Source organism: Artemia franciscana, chromosome 9 (assembly GCF_032884065.1).
Source record: "Artemia franciscana chromosome 9, ASM3288406v1, whole genome shotgun sequence".
NCBI classification, from domain to species: domain Eukaryota; kingdom Metazoa; phylum Arthropoda; class Branchiopoda; order Anostraca; family Artemiidae; genus Artemia; species Artemia franciscana.
In genome coordinates, this window is record NC_088871.1 from 3,971,701 (window position 1) to 3,989,137 (window position 17,437).

Genomic DNA, 17,437 nt, shown 5'->3' on the forward strand with positions numbered 1-17,437 from the left:
GTTTCTGATTATTTTTCAAGTCATGCCAGAATCCCTCCCCCTCCGTGGAAAAAGTTTCTCCCGTAGAACACTCCTCACAATGGAGATTCTTTCCTGCTGAAAATCCTCCACGCGGAAAAATCCCCCAGAAATTCCAACCCCACTGAATATTTGCTCCGTCCAATTCCCTCAGAACATTACCACGTGTCAAATTGAGTGGACAAAGAGAAAGCAAGATAAGTAAAAGACTTTCGTATAGAAATTGCGGTAGATCCCAGTGTAAAATTTACCCTATAAAGTTTACCCCTGGAAACTTCCCTCCCTACGTAGTATTCTCCCTTTAGAGAAACCACATTCCCTGAAAAATATCTGTATACTTCCAATAACAAATACTTATGTAAACATTAGACGAATTTAATAACACAGTAAATCAAACAGTTCGTCGTAACGAATTGTAAGTAGGGAGCGATGCGGTTACAATAAATACATCAAAAGATTCGAATTTCGATGTTTATCCAAAATATATAAAATCATTAAATTGAATGGTAGGCTACCCCTCAAGAGTTACGAGCCTGAAAAAATCTTAGTGAAAGTTACTCCGTCAGATTCAGCATACCAGAGAACCTTACTGTTGAGGTTTAAAGCTCCTATGTACGAAAATGTGGAATTTTATATTTTTGCCTGAAGGAAGATCACGGATATGTGTTTGTTTTTCTTTTTTTTTCCAGGGGTGATCTTATCAAACCAGTGATCGCAGATGATTGGGAGAGGGCTCATTTGATTAGAAATGGAAAGTCCTAAGTCCCTTTTTAAGTGAACAAAAATATCGTAGGGCAGCTACCCCCCCTCCCCCCCCCAAACGTTCATTCTACCCCTCAATTCACCCGATCATAACTGTGAGATGACCATTTTGTTCAGCATAGTTGAAAAATTTAATAACTGTGTCTTTGAGGATGACTTAAAACCCACAGTCCCCTTAGGATGAACTGCAAGTTATCAGACAGCATTTTTCAGACTGAGAAAATTCTTCCTGTCGGACGGCTAATTTCACTTTAATAACATTTAAAAACCGAACTTTTCACTGTTATATCATTCGTGAACTTTTTATTCTGAGTTGGTAATAATTTACACGTATTCAATCTGTAAATAATCTCGATGATCTATGCAGAAAGTTTGTGGAATTTTCACGGGGTGGATTTTCCACGGAGAATTTAAAGGGCTAAAAACCCCTAAAAGATATCGGTTTTGATAACAATATTTACTTTTCGATATTCGATATCAATATTTGGGCTGATGAATCGATACATCAATATCGATATCAAATATGGCCATCACTAGCTGCTCATACCTTTTTTTTTTACTGTTCATTGAATCCTGTTCTACAAGTGCTTACTTTTGCGATCCTTCTTATTGTAGACATGCCGTTTTTCCTCACAGAGTTCAAGGATTTCACCTGTATCTAAGGCTATCCAGTTTTAGATTTATGACCAAGAGTTTCCCTGGATGACTCCAGAAGTGAAGTGTTCACCTTCTCAAATAGTTTACCCAAGGCGTCAGAAGTTACTAGGGAGGGGCTGACCCTGTTCGGGACCATGGCTTTCTTTAAGTGCCTGAATGAAAACTACGCGTGTGGATGGTTCTTTAAGTTTTTCAATTCTGAGCCTTTGAATCTTCTTTTTTTTTGCCTAAACAGTGTTGAGTTAGAGTTTGGTTAGAGTGCTCATTACCAGGACAGGATCTGAGTCGAAGTGAACTCCAGGCAGGGTTATGGTATTTGCTACAGATGACTTCAAGCGTTTTACGATGAGGATACAATCGACCATATTTGCAGTTTTTTTCGTCTGGAGATATCCAAGTCAATTTCCTTCTGTTTCTATGTCCAAATATGGAGTTTGTAACAAAGAGTTCATTATCCCACCTCCTGGGGGTCGAAAGACCCCTAATTTCTGTCCGTCTTATATGTCATTTAGTCATTGATAGTAATTCTGCTCGTAGTAAGTTTGAATTGCTATTTGAATTTATTTTTGCTTACCTAGGTTTTATATGAATCTGTACTTTTCTTTAGAGACTTATTTTTTAAAAAGATGTATATATTTTTTTAAAATATATCCTTCTGAATTGCTAAATATTCTAAGCTTCTGATGTGTATTGCCTCAACACTCAATGAATTGGAAAAATAGGAAGATTTTCTAAGCTAATGCAATTGCTGCTAATACTTTATTCATAATAATGATTAATCCAATCATCTTTTTTGGCCACTTGCCTGGGTAGAGAATTTAAAGTGCCAAAACCCTTTAGGCAAGTGTGTATTCTCCTGATGAGCCCTTGTGTTGGGTTGTTGCCTCTGAATTATTTGTCTTTTTTTTTTTTTTTTTTTTTTTTTTTTTTTTTTTTTTTTTTTTTTTTTTTTTTTTTTTTGGTAAATGACGACTTATACTTACTGACGACACGACTGCCTGTCCATGGATTATTCTTTATGGTTGATTGTGTATGGCTATGCTGTTCGACCTATTCGATTGTATGGATGAGTAGGGTTAAGGCCTCATTCAAGTGCTGATCTATATTAATCACTAATGTAGGAAAACAGTCTTTCTTTTCTCCTTCTGTCTTTTTTTTTTCTATGTGTTTGTGCTGTTGCACTAGTGATTTCTCTTCTCATTATAATATTATCCAAAAAAAGACTCCAATCATCTTTTCTTGGCAATTAATACAAGCTGCAACACCAACTTAGGACCAATCTTAAATGACTTAAATAAATTGAAGAATAATGAAATAATAAATTGAATAAAAATAATAAATTGAATAATAAATTAAATAATAAATTAAATGAATTAAATAAATTGAATAATAACGAATAAATAAATTGAGTAAATTGAATAAAAATAATAAATTGAATAATAAATCAAATAATAAATAAAATAACCTAAATAAATTGAATAATACTGAATAAATAAATTAATTAAATTGAATAAAAATAATAAATTGAATAATAAATTAAATGAATTAAGTAAACTGAATAATAATGAATAAATAAATTGAATAAAAATAATAAATTGAATAATAAGTTGAATAATAAATTAAATGAATTAAATAAATTGAATAATAATAAAGAAATAAATTGAACAAATTGAATAAAAATAATAAATTGAATGATAAATTAAATGACTTAAATAAATTGACCTTAAAATCAGCGCTGCTATTAGATCTTTAATTGCAAATTTTAATATTGGTAAAGTGATATTTTGGAGTATAATCTCTTCCCTAGAGTATTTGTCGGACGTGTAAAATACTGGAAAAATATCAATAAAAATGGTTGGATCGTTTTTCTTTATGACCTTCTCTGAACTCGAGGTGGTAATATCAGTCAGCTGCGTAAACAATTTTGTCCCTTATCAAGTCTCATTAGGTTTTATTCCAAAATACTCTTAATAATAAAGTTAGTCTATATATAACAAAAGATAACATTATATCTGAGCTTTTTTTCTATAAAAAAGTCCAGTTAAAGGTTTTGCTTCAGTGACAGCAGAATAAATGTGATTTTGACTAATAGTAATTACTCTTATGATAAATTAGGTATGAAACGTCAGTATCTTTTAATTTTAAGGATATTCCATCTGTGAAATAAATTGAATTTTATATTTGTAATATATTTGAAATTCATCTGAAAATTGACACTATATTTGTTACCTTAAGTCTTAACAAATATTTCCTTTTTGGGATTTGAGTTTATGGACTTTGAATAAACAGGGCTTTAAACGATAACATATTACTGAAATCTCACTGTTAGACAAGATTGGCTTTAACTGCTAAATGTAACTTTAGAATACCAACTTGACTTCTAAAAAGGCCAAAATAGTAAACAGGCAACCTAGTCTGAGGCTTGTTAATAGCGCAGATGCAACGACAGGACTTCAACACTCCTATAAGTGAACATTGTACATCAGCATTTTCCAGAGTTATCTTTGTTCTACATTCTAGTACACATTAAGTATACCATTTTATGCTTTTAGTTGATTATTCATCTTGAGTTGTCAGTTTTTTTTTGTATTTTATCATCCTTATGCTTTAGAGAACTCTTTCCTTCTCCAGTTTTGTAAATGGTTCATTATTTTGATTGGCATTCTTGTTTTCAATTTAATTTTTAAATTAGCACAGTTTGATTTCTGAATTGGATCGGTTTCTTTGTTATTTTCTTGCATTTTGTACAAGATTTACAACTCTCCCTAATTCTATTTTACTTGTACTTTGGTGGCGGATTTTGTTCGGTCGAAAATTACTGTTTAACGTTACTGTTGCTCGTAGTAGAACGGAGTAAAAGAAGTGCATTTCTGCTTGTAGCATAAAAATAAGGTTTGTGTTTACTGTAAAGGCAATTTTACCAATTGAAGAAATAGAAATTTTAAATTCAATTCAAAGCAAACCCAAGGTTTATCCAGATGGGAATATAATTTCATTGGACGACGGTATATCCGGCCGCCAAAGTGAAATTCGATTCCGGTCAAAAGATATCTTTAGTGTTTGTATTACTTACTGCGGAAAAGCGGCCATTACTATCAAAGGTATGTTTTTGATCGGCAGCACACGAAACCATAAATGAAACAGCTTACTAACTGGCTTACTCACCTTACTCACAGGCTTATCCACTGAAAAACCCGAATTGTAAATTCAGAGTTTGAATTGGAGAGTATGATGTTCAACAATCTAGATCTAGAAAATACTCTTTGAGACGATGTAGATCAGAAGTTCATAATCTAGATCTGGATTTCAACGATCTAGCTAGAAAGTGAGACTGTGCTTTTGGATTGTAGATTTTTTCAGTTGGTATGTCTTGAGCTGCTAGTTTATGAATTTTCTTCTTCACTGTTTGCAATTGAACAATCCGGTTTATAAGCCAGATTGGATAGACGGATAGAATAAGTCAGTAATAAATTTAGACAATACAGCCAAATTCATCATTATATACCCCTGCAAGGCTCTAAGTTTTAGAACAGAGGGAGAATACTATGACGGGAAATTTCCGGTTTTACATACTTTTTTCTGTAGTCATTGGTGATTCTGAATCTTGTATCAAGGATTTTGCTTGTCAGTGGAAAGGTCTTAGGTTTGGTTAAATTATGAAAGTCCAACTAGTAGTTAAACTGCTGGCAAAAGATCTTGTAAAACACTAATCCTCCTTTCAACAGAAATAAGATCAGGTACAAACCCTAGAATGGCTCAACTATAAGTCCTGAACTTCATATCATCAAAGTTTTGATGAGGTTTATGGCACCTTTGTGCGATATTCTAAAATCATGAATTCTGGGATCCCTCTCCATAAGGAAGGTTAAATCGGTTCAATATCCACGAAAGAACCTTAAAAGACATAATTTATCACCTTTTATGAAATATTGCTGAAATCCAACAAACTTGGTTCAAAGACGAGCTGAAAGGAATTTGAGCTATTTGCATTTTGGTGAAGTGGTACTAAAGCATGTCAAATACTTACTTAGCACAAAAAAGTGCTACGTCCGAGTTGGGGACAAACTCCGAGGCAAAATGTGGTAAGACATGATTTCGGGGCAAAAAAGATCGAAGTCCTGACTCATTTGAAGCTGGGGAATCCTAGTGACGTGGTGAAAATTGTGCCTAACTAGGACATGTACTGATTAAGTTAAAAATGAACTAAGTCCTGTCGTGGTGCAAAGCAATATAATTTGAATATGAAGAAATTATGTGGATCATATCAGAATCGGAATAAGTCCTGGTTTAGGAAGCAAATAGTCCACTGACTTTCGCCCTTTCCCCGTTGCTTCGATAGGGCCTAAATATTTTGTTTTGTTTTGTTACCCTTTCACCGTTGCTTCAAGAGGGCCTATTTTAAATTTAGTATTTTGCCTTTTGAGGTTCGTTCTGTTTTTATTGTGTCCTTAAGAGTCTTATATGTATATTTCCTACTCTTTAGTTAACTTCGTGCACTTTGGACTGTCGAGCGGAGCTCTTGACTAAATATTTGCAGATTTCTCGTTTTTTCTTCTTCACAATTTCTTCGTTTTTTCGTGTGCAACCAGTGTGGTCTTAGGAATTACTTCAGACTCTTATAATTTAATTACTGTGCTGCAGAGCGATACTACTTGTTTCATGGCTTATTTCGTACTCAGTAGTCGTATTGAAGCCGCATGAGATAGGATTAAAATTTTGTTGCTGTTGTGAAGCAAAGAAGGACAGTTCCACCGAAGGTAGGGAAGCTTCCTTGAAGTTTCCAGATAAAAGAAAATATTTTATATTCTAGGCTTTTGAATAGAATAAAAAGATGAAAAAAAAAATGTTATTCTCTGAAAATGACCTTTTTAGGGATCATTAAAGACCAGATTCGACTAGAACATTCAATTATCTCCTTGAGATCGACAATTCTTCCCGGCTTCTAAATATCCAGGGAAATACTTGGCTGAGTCAATATGACCATCCATAATTCCATTTATTTTTAGTTTTTATTGAATTTAGGTTATTTGTTCAATTTTTCTAAGCTCATGAGACTTAGGCCCAGAAGTAAGACTGAAACCACAAAGCTTCAATGTGAACCATAGAAAAGGGGGTGTCTTGAAGCTCATCATTGGCACATCTACCAGAGGGGGTCGTTGCGCATCACTATATTTGATAGGTAGTAAAAACAAGAGTTCCCTTTTCGTTTTAGGTCTATCTGAACACTATGTGGTATTTTCTGGGGGGGGGGAGGTTCCCCAAAGTCTTGCTCCTATCTTAATCGAACTCGATGGAAAGTGAAGTCTGGTGTCTAGTTATGCCTTTTGGTATAAGAATCTGACCTGATTTTTGTGGGAAATGGATGGGGATGGTCCGTAAAGCATGTGAATAGGGCATATAATGCAAAATGTTTTCGGGTCCTAACTGTATTTAGTGAAAAGTAAGGGCTAATATACTAGTTTCACTTTTTTGATATCCATATCTGAACGCATCTTTATGAAATTGGATCAATCCACAAGTTCTTACCGTCAGAACAGTTAATAAAAGAGGCTGTTAAAGTCTATTCAAACTTTTTAAAATATAAGTCTAAGACTCCCAGCTTCACCTTTTGATCTTCTAGATTATGTAGAGAAGGGGGGGGGGTATCTCTCAATTTATGTTATTACACATTTAACAGAAAATATTGTCTCATTTCAGCTAAACTTGGTGTAATGCTAGACCTGGTATCTTACTTGTGCACATATGGATTCACGAAAATCAAACAGACCGTGGTAACGAACTGTAAGTAAGGAGTGCCCCGGCTCAATATTAACCGAAACTCTAAAAAACAGAATTTGATACAAATAGATTCATCAAAAGAGTTGGATTTTTATGCTGATTTTAAATATATAAGGTCCATCAAATTTAATCCTATCCATCAAAAAATACGAGCCTGAGAAAATTTGCCTTATTTTTGGAATAAGGAAGAAACACCACCTAACAGTCATAGAATCTTAATGAAAATCACACAATCAGATTCAGAGTATAAGAGAACCCTATTGTAGAGGTTTCAAGCTCCTATCTGCAAAAATGTGGTTGTATTTTCTGCCAGAAGAAAGATCACAGTTGCGTGTTTATTTGTTTTTTTTCCCAGGGGTTGTCGCATCGACCCTTTGAGGACAAAATAATCCCCCGAAGTCCCTGGGGGAAGGGCTGCAAGTTATGAACTTTGCCCATTGTTTACATATATTATTGGTTATTGGGAAGTATACGGACATTTTCGGGGGAATTTGTTCTGGTGGGAGGGGGGCTGGGGGGACAGGATTACGTTTGATGATATTTCCATGGAGGAATTTTTCATGGGGGAAGAGAATTCCAAGCATTATTATAAAAAAATCAGAAATTAAATTGAAAAAAAAAGTTTTTTCAACTGAAAGTAAGGAACACCATTAAGACTTAAAACGAACAGATTTTTACGTAAACGAAACAGTTCGCCAAAGTATTTCTAATAATTTCAAAAGAGTTATATATTCTAATTAAACGGCGTTTGGGATTCAGGGGGCATTCTTAAAGAAATAGAACAAAATTCAAACCTTAGCGTAAAGAGCGAGGTATTGACGAGGGGGCGAACCCCCTAATATTACGTATATGAGGAGTTTCTTCCCCTTGATAGTACCTCGCTCTTTACGCTAAAGTTAGAATTTTGCGAAATAATGGCCAATATAAACAATAATTTGCTTGTATTATTTTTCGGTCAATCTTAGCATTTAGTATTATCTTAAGCAGCTTCTTAACTATGATTAAATAAAAAAACACGTTTTCTTAACTGCAAGTAAGGAGCGACACTAAAACTTAAAACGAGCAGAAATTATTTCTTATATGAAAGGGGTTGTCCCCTCCTCAACGCCTCGCTCTTTACGCTAAAGTTTGACTCTTTGTCACAACTCTACTTTTTAAAACAATTAAAAAACTTTAGCGTAAAGAGCGAGGCGCGGAGGAGGGGTCAACCCCTTTCATATACGGAATAATTTCTGTTCGTTTTAAGTTTTAATGTCACTCCTTACTTGTAGTTAAAAAAACTTTTTTTTTTTAATTTCTGATCGTTTCTAAATTAATGCATGTTTTGATTTTGGCTCACCGCACATGAATAAATAAAACGAAATTTGCATATATTTTTTTTTGCTAAATGGCTTTCTCATAGTTTTGATCGGACGATTTTGATAAAAAAAGGCTTGGGGGAGAAGGCCTAGTTGCCCTCCAATTTTTGGTTACTTAAAAATGCAACTAGATTTTTTTTTTTTTTTTTTTTGCGAGCCTTTTTGTTAGTAATAAACATACGTACCTTACGAATTAAATTACGTAACGAAGTTCTATATTTGTGTTTTTTTATTATGTATATGAGGGGATTCGCCCCCTTGTCAATACCTCGCTATTTACACTAAAGCTTGAATTTTGTCCCAAATGTTTAAAAATAACCCCTTAATCACAAATGCCGTAGAATAAATAGTTGAAATTACTAAAAATATTGTAGCGTAAAGACCAGGGTATTGTGGAGGAGACGAACCCCCTTATGCGTAATATTTTATGTTCGTTTTAAGTTTTAGTACTGCTCATTACTTCCAGTTGAAAATTTTTTTTATTTAATTTCACATTTTTTTAAATAATGATAAAAGATCCTGCGCCCCATTCACGGATATTCTCTTCTCTCATGAGAAATTCCTCCATGGAAATATCCTCCCACGTAACCCCCTCCCCTCGAACCACTCCCACCCCAACGTGAAAAAGTCCCCCTCAGAATGTCTGTTCACTTCATAACAACCATTTCTATTTGTAAACAATGGTCAAAGTTTGTAACTTGCAGCCCCTCCCCCGGGGACTGTGGAGTATTAAGTTGTCCCCAAAGACATAGTTATTAGGCTTTTGACTAAGCTGAACAGAATGGTTATCTCAAAATTTGATCCAGTGACTTTGGGGAAAAATGTCAATGGGAGGGGGCCTAGATGCCCTCCATTTTTTCGCTCACTTAAAAAGGGCTCACTTAAAACTTTTAATTTCTGTTAGAATGAGCCCTCTCGTGACATTCTAGAACCATTGGGTCGATACAGTCACCCCTGGGAAAAACAAACAAACAAACAAACAAATAAACACGCATCCGTGATCTGTCTTCTGGGAAAAAATAAAAAATTTCATATTTTTGTAGATAGGAGCTTGAAACTTCTACAGTAGGATTTTATGAAACGCTAAATCTGATGGTGTGATTTTTTTTTAAGATTCTAGGACTTTTAGGGTGGTTTTTCACCCTATTTTCTAAAATAAGGCAAATTTTCTCAGGCTTGTAACTTTCGATGGGTATAACTAACTTCGAACTAAACTTGATGAAACTTATGTATTTAAAATTAGCATTAAAATGTGATTCTTTTGATGTAACTATTGGTATCAAAATTCCGTTCAATAGAGTTTCGGTTACTATTGAGCCAGGTCGCTCCTTTCTTACAGTTCGTTACCATGAACTGTTTGATTTGTAATATTAACAGTATCCTGAAGCACATGGTTTAATTCTGGTGCTAATTACTTTGCTGCAAGGGCCTCTTGGAGAATAAGATAGTGAATAAGATAGTTTGATTTTTATATGAAAATAAAGCAAAGATATTGTATGTTTTGGGCTTGTGGTTGTTATTAAATAAAAAAAAACAGGTTTTTTTTCCAACTGAAAGTAAGGATCATTAAAAATTAAGCAGACAGAAATTATTGCGTATATGAGGGGGATTGCCCCCTTCTCAGCACCTCACTCTTTACGCTAGTGTTTGACTTTTTGTTCTAATTATTTAAGAATGACTCATGAAACACAATGACCGTTTAATTAGAATAACAAGCTTTTTACAAATTTATAAACATTTTAATAAAGAAAGAAAACGATCAAAAATGGGGTTTTTAAAGACCAAACGGAAATACAGAAGAAAAATAGAAAGCGAATATTTCGAGAGAACAACCACCTCTCTTCTTCCGCGCAAACAAAATAATTGATCAGATTAAAAGAAAAAAAAAAAACGCGGAAAGTACGACAAAACCAATGAAAAAAAAATGCCAAAAAATTCAATAAAAGACCAAAGATTATGGTTTGGATTTTCAAAAATATGGTTGCTTAAAGCTGAATCGAAACATATGGAGTTATTTTTAGATTTTAATGCTTTTTCAATACTTTCATTGTGTTGCTGTGATATTGTTCCTAAATTTTGGTGGGTTCGAGCAATGTAATAATTTCCAAAACTACATGGTATTTGATACACCCCTCTTAGACGAGTAACTGGGGTTTTATCCTTACCAGAATTGAGAAGATTCATTATACTTAAATTACTTATGAATACAACACGTAAATTGTTTTTTAAACAAACTTTTTTCAGTTTTGAAGCAATTTTCGGAATATAAGGTAGGTAAATCGTGCTTGTGGGTTTATTTGAATCGTTTACTGGTGTGGGATTTAAGGCTTTAGAAGAATGCATCTTTAATCTTTGAGCAAAATTGGGTACCCGTTGCCAAAAAGTATGTCTGTAATAAAATTTCATTCATTTTTAATATACGGCACTGAACAGATATTAAGTACTCTATCCACAAGAGATATTACCACACCTCTTTTAACCTGTGGAGGATAGTTAGTTTTGAAGTGAGGGCATCTATTATTATGCGTAGGTTTTTTGTAAACCGTAAAATCAAGTATATTCACACTGTGTATTATCAATACATCAAAAAAAGGTACTTTTCCGTCTGTTTTGGTCTCTAGAGTGAATTGCAGGTTTCTATCGTAAGTGATTAAATGTTCTAAAAAACGTTTAAGTTCACTTTCGCCATAATTCCAAACTGAAATTACGTCGTCCATGAAACGTCCCCAAAACACATGATTAAGAAAATACGAATCCAGGGCCTAGTTTCCGAGATTCTCGACGAAAATATTTGAGAGTAGGCCTGATAGAGGTGCTCCCATAGGAAGGCCCCTTACCAGTTTGTAATATGAATCTCGAAACTGGAAGTGCATGGAATATTTGTTACATAAATTAACCAAATGCATGAGAACATCAATGTCTAGAACTATCACTGACTCTTCGATTAGATGATAATTGTTTTCCAGTTTATTTTGTAATAATTACTCAGATTTTGAAACATCAATACTATTATACATGGAAACTATGTCAAACCTGCTTAATATGGAATTTTCAGAAATATCTATTTGTTTAAATTTTTCTACAAGATCAACTGAATTATTTATATAAGATTTTCAGGAGTGAAGCAATGGTCTAAATGCACTGCATAACCATTTTCCAATGCTTGAGGAAGGTGATTTTGTACTAGCTACAATGGATCTTAGAGGAATCCCTTGTTTGTGAAATGTTGGTAATCCATAAAACTTTGAGTAAAAAACACCACGAGGGAGAAATTTATTGTACAGCTGTGGAGTGATTCTGCCATTTTCTTTCGGAGTTCTTAATTCTTTTATAATTTTTTGAACAAATTGATCAGTCTGGTCGTGGGTTGATTTAACATAAGTGTTTGTATCATTTAAATGTGACTGAATTTTACTATCATTAACTGTTTTGTTCATAATTACTAAGGCGTTGCTTTTATTGGCTCTAGCACTTATTATTGGGGAATCATTACTGAATTTGTTCAGAACTTTTGTGTCATATGATTTTTCCATTGCGTTATTGGGAGAATTATGTAACATGGGAGAATGGGAGATATCAAACGAAACTTAAATAATAATACATCCCTAAATAGAGACTTGGGTGAATACACACTCAACCCTAAGTACAAAAAATTAATTATAGAAACTAATCTAATTCAATATAAAACAAAAATAGGAACGAATAAAAACAAGCCCAATCCCAAAAGAACTATAAGTTTAGCTGCAGAGAAGGCAAATATCGAAATAAGAAATTGCTCCAATTTTTAATGAATTAAATAAAAAAACAAGTTTTTTTTTAACTGAAAGTAAGGAGCGACATTAAAACTTAAAATGAACAGAAATTACTTCGTATATGAAAGAGGCTGCTTCCCCATCAATGCCCCGCTCTTTACGCAAAAGTTTGACTCTTTCTCTCAATTCTTCTTTTTAAAACAGTAAAAAACTTTAGCGTAAAGAGCGGGGCGTTGATGAGGAAGCAGCCTCTTTCATATACGAAGTAATTTCTGTTCGTTTTAGGTTTTAATGTCGCTCCTTACTTTCAGTTAAAAAAACTTGTTTTTTTTGTTTAATTTCTGAACGTTTTTGAATCAATGCATGTTTTGATTTTGGCTCTCCGCAGAGGAATAATCAAAAGGAAATTTGCATGTTTTTTTTTTCTTTTTGGCTAAATGGCTTTCTCATAATTTTGATCGAATGATTTTGAGAAAAAAAGAGCGGGGGAGGAAGATTAGTTGCCCTCCGATTTTTTGGTTAATTAAAAAGGCAACTAGAACTTTTAATTTTTTACGAATCTTTTTATTAGTAAAAGATTTACGTAACTCATAAATTAGCTTACGTAAAGAACTTTTGTATTCTCATGTCTTTATTACATATATGAGGGGGTTCGCCCCCTCGTCAGTACCTCGCTCTTTACACTAAAGCTTAAATGTTGTCCCAATTCATTAAGAATGACCCCTGAATCACAAAAGCCGTAGAATAAATAGTTGAAATTACTAAAAATACTTTAGCGTAAAGAGCGAGGTATTAGAAGGAGGTGAGCCCCTCATATGGGTAATAATTTCTGTTTTTTTAAGTTTTAATGCTGTTCCTTACTTCCAGCTGAAAAAACTTTTTCATATTTATTTTTTAATTGTTTTTTTTTAAAATAATGCTAGTAAATCCTGCTCTCCCTTCATGGAAATTTTCTTCTCCCATGACAAATTCTCGATGGAAAGTTCCCCCAGCATATCCCCCTCTTCTCAACCCCTCCCCCAACCAAAAAAATCCTCCTGAAAACGCCTGTACACTTCCCAATAACCATTACTATATGTAAGCACTGGTCAAAGTTTGTAACTTGTTGCCCCTCCCACGGGGACTGTGGGGGAATAAGTGGAAGAGTAGGCCTAGGTGCCCTCCAATTTTTGCGGTCACTTAAAAAGGGCACTAGAACTTTTCATTTCTATTAGAATGAGCCCTCTTGCAACATTCTAGGACAACTGGGTCGATACAATCACCCCTGGAAAAAAGCAACAAAAAAACAAATAAACACGCATCCTTGAACTGCCTTCTGGCAAAAAATGCAAAATTCCACATTTTTGTAGATAGGAGCTTGAAACTTCTACAGTAGGGTTCGTAGTAGGGGTAAGACAAAACTTGATGAAACTAGTATATTTAAAATCAGCATTAAAATGCGATTCTTTTGATGTAGCTATTGGTATCAAAATTCCATTTTAGAGTTTTGGTTACTATTGAGCCGGGCCGCTCCTTACTACAGTTGGTTACCATGAACTGTTTGATACAGTTAGTTTAATGAATGAACTTTTTCAGCTTGTAAAATGTTAGCTTTTATTACACAGTCTTGGCTGAACTTTTCGTTAAGAAGTAATGATGCCAAGGCTGTTTAAAAAAAAAAAATGGATTTTTAACCGAGAACTTTTATTGTAAGTGTGTTATTGTTTATTATTTTCTTTGCTGAAGACGGCCCTTAGATATAGGGCCGAAATATTCTAATAGGTTTTGTTGGTTCACTATCTTGGAATAAAAGTCCTCATTATTCTCTCTTCTGTAGTTGTATTAAATAAAAAAAAAAAAAGTTTTTTTTAGCTGAAAGTAAGGAGCGACATTAAAACTTAAAACGAACAGATATTACTTAATATTTGAAAGGGTCTGATTCCTCATCAACGCCCCGCTCTTTACGCTAAAGTTTGACTCTTTCTCTCAACTCTGCTTTTTAAAACAGTAAAAAACTTTAGCTATTGGTATCTCCATTTTATTAGAGTTTTGGTTACTATTGAGCCCGGTCGCTCCTTACTACAGTTCGTTACCACGAACTGTTTGATTAAACAAAAAAAACAAGTTTTTTTTAAATGAAAGTAAGGTGTGACATTAAAACTTAAAACTAACAGAAATTACTCTGTATATGAAAGAGGCTTTTCCTCCTCAACACCCCGCTCTTTACGCTAAATTTTGACTCTTTCTCTTAACTCTATTTTTAACAGTCAAAAACTTTAGCGTAAAGAGCGGGGAGTTGAGTAGGAAAAGTCCCTTTCATATACAGAGTAATTTCTGTTCGTTTCAAGTTTTAATGTCGCTCTTTACTTTCATTTAAAAAAAACTTGTTTTTTTGTTTAATTTCTGGACGTTTTTGAATTAATGCATGTTTCGATCTCGGTTCTCCGCACATAAATAATTAAAACGAAATTTGCATATAAATTTTTTTGGGCTAAATGGCTTTTTCATAGTTTTAATCGGAAGATTTTGAGAAAAAAGAAGCGAGGGAGGAGGCCTAGTTGCCCTCCGGTTTTTTTGATTACTTAAAAAGGCAACTATAACTTATAATTTTTTACGAACGTTTTCATAAGTAAAAAATATACATAACTTACGAATTAAATTACGTAGCGAAGTTCTGTATTCGTATGTTTTTATTGCGTATATGAGGGGGCTCACCCCTCGTCGATACCTCGCTCTTTACATCAAAGCTTAAATTTTGTCCCAATTCCTTAAGAATGACCCCTGAATCAGAAAGGCCGTAGAATAAATAGTTGAAATTACTAAAAATACTTTAGCGCAAAGAGCGAGGTATTACGAGCAGGTAAACCCCTAATATGCCTAATAATTTTTGTTCGTTTTAAGTTTTAATGCTGCTTCTCACTTTCAGTAGAAACAACTTTTCATGTTTATTTTTTCATTGTTTTTTAAATAATGCTAGAAAATCCTGCGCCCCCTCCATTGAAAGTCTCTTCCCCCATGAGAAGTTCCTCCATGGAAAGATCCTCCCACGTGACCCCCTACCTTAGCTCTCCCCCCAAACCAAAATTCCCCTGAATACGTCTGTACACTTCTCAGTAACCATTACTATATTTAAACACAGGTCAAAGTTTGTAAATTGCAGCCCCTTCCACGGGGACTGTGAGGGTGTAAGTCGTCCTCAAAGACATAGTTATTAGGTCTTTTGACTATGGTGAATAAAATGGCTACCTCAGAATTTTTATCCGGTGACTTTCAGGAAAAATGAGCGTGGGAGGGGGCCTAGGTGCCCCCAAATTTTTTGATCACTAAAAAAGGGCACTAGAACTTTTAATTTCCGTAAGAATGAGCCCTTTTCGCGACATTCTAGGACCGCTGAGTCGATATGATCACCCCTGGAAAAAAAAAAAAAACAAAAAAAATAAACACGCATCCGTGATTTGTCTTCTGGCAAAAAAAACGAAATTCCACATTTCTGTAGATAGGGGCTTGAAACTTTTGCAATATGGTTCTCTAATACGCTGAATCTGATGGTGTGATTTTCGTAAAGATCACATGACTTTTAAGGGGTGTTTTCTCCTATTTTCTGAAACGAGACAAATTTTCTCAGGCTCTTAACTTTTGATGGGTAAGTTTAATCTTGATGAAACTTACATGTTTAAAATCAGCATTAAAATGCGGTTCTTTTGATGTAACTATTGGTATCAAAATTCCATTTTTTAGTGTTTCGGTTACTATTGAGCCGGGTCGCTCCTTACTACAGTTCGTTACCACGAACTGTGTGATTATGGAAAGGCAGTGTGGTCTTCGTCATTATTAACTTGGTGGAAAGTATTAACAAGCACCCGAGATCTGCCATTTGAGAATTCAGTGTCTGATACGGTCAATGAGTAGCTAGAAGCCCCCTAAAGGCACTTCATTGAAACAACAGCAAGATGTTTTTATAGGCAACAGCAAGACAACAACAGCAACAACAGCAAGAATCATAATAGGCAACAAGTGAAAGTTATGTACTGTTCCAGTCTTTTTTGACATCAAGGACTGATTCAATCTTTGTGTAGGGGGAGGAAGATCAATTCTAATGTCTTGTCGTTAAGAGAGGTTTGGAATTAATGGTCCTCTTTCAGATGGTCAGTACGGTAATCTTAACAGTTCCAGAGATATACAGCAATATCTCAGAATTGGATAATGTTGTTTATTTAAAACTTTAGGAGATGTTGAACTAAATAAAAAGGTACCATGTACATCTAGCTTGCTGAAACTGTGTTCGCAATACCTCAGAAACAATCAAGGCTATTTGGTAGAAACTTTTAAATAATGTTGACGGGGAGGTTACACTCGATCAAAAGACACTATGTGTATCGTGGTTGTCGAAAGCGCGTATCTGCAATATCGCAAGGATGGCTTATTGCATTTTATTGGTACTTTCAAGGATTATTGAGGGGGATTTTAAAATAAATGAAAAGACCGTAAATGGAAGTAATAAATGAAAATCAGATATCTCAGTTCTTAAGCCGAATAAACAGAAAAATATTCATCGTATTAGCCAAAAAAATAAAACCTTGGCAATCAAAACTGGACAGAAATTAATTTTAGAAAAAGCTTTCCATAAAATAAGTTTTTCAAAGAAAGATAATCGGCATATTGAACTTGAGACCAGAAGAAATAAAGTCCTATAATAAGTCAAACAAAAATGACCAGATAATAAAGAAACAATTGAAACCCAAAATGAACAGAAATTAAAATAAATAATTATACTAAACATAAAGATATCATATACCAATGTAATTGAATGAGTATTTCTTAAAAACAAATTGGAATTCAATTGCACACTCGAGTTGAACTGAAATTAATAAAAATTACTATTAGAAGGAGTTTGGTTATTCCCCTCTTCCCTCTCCCTCCCTAACGGTAAAAGTCATGAAGCCTATTGCGTCTTTAGCGCTTTACTGAAAACAAAATATATTACAAAAGTTTTTTTTTCACATATTTATAATGTTGGAAATAAAAAAAAATATACTAAAATAAAATTTTAAAATGGTGAGATTTCTATGGATTAATATCATTATATATTAAATAATCAACTTGTTTCCATTAGTTTTTCCAGTCATCTTGATT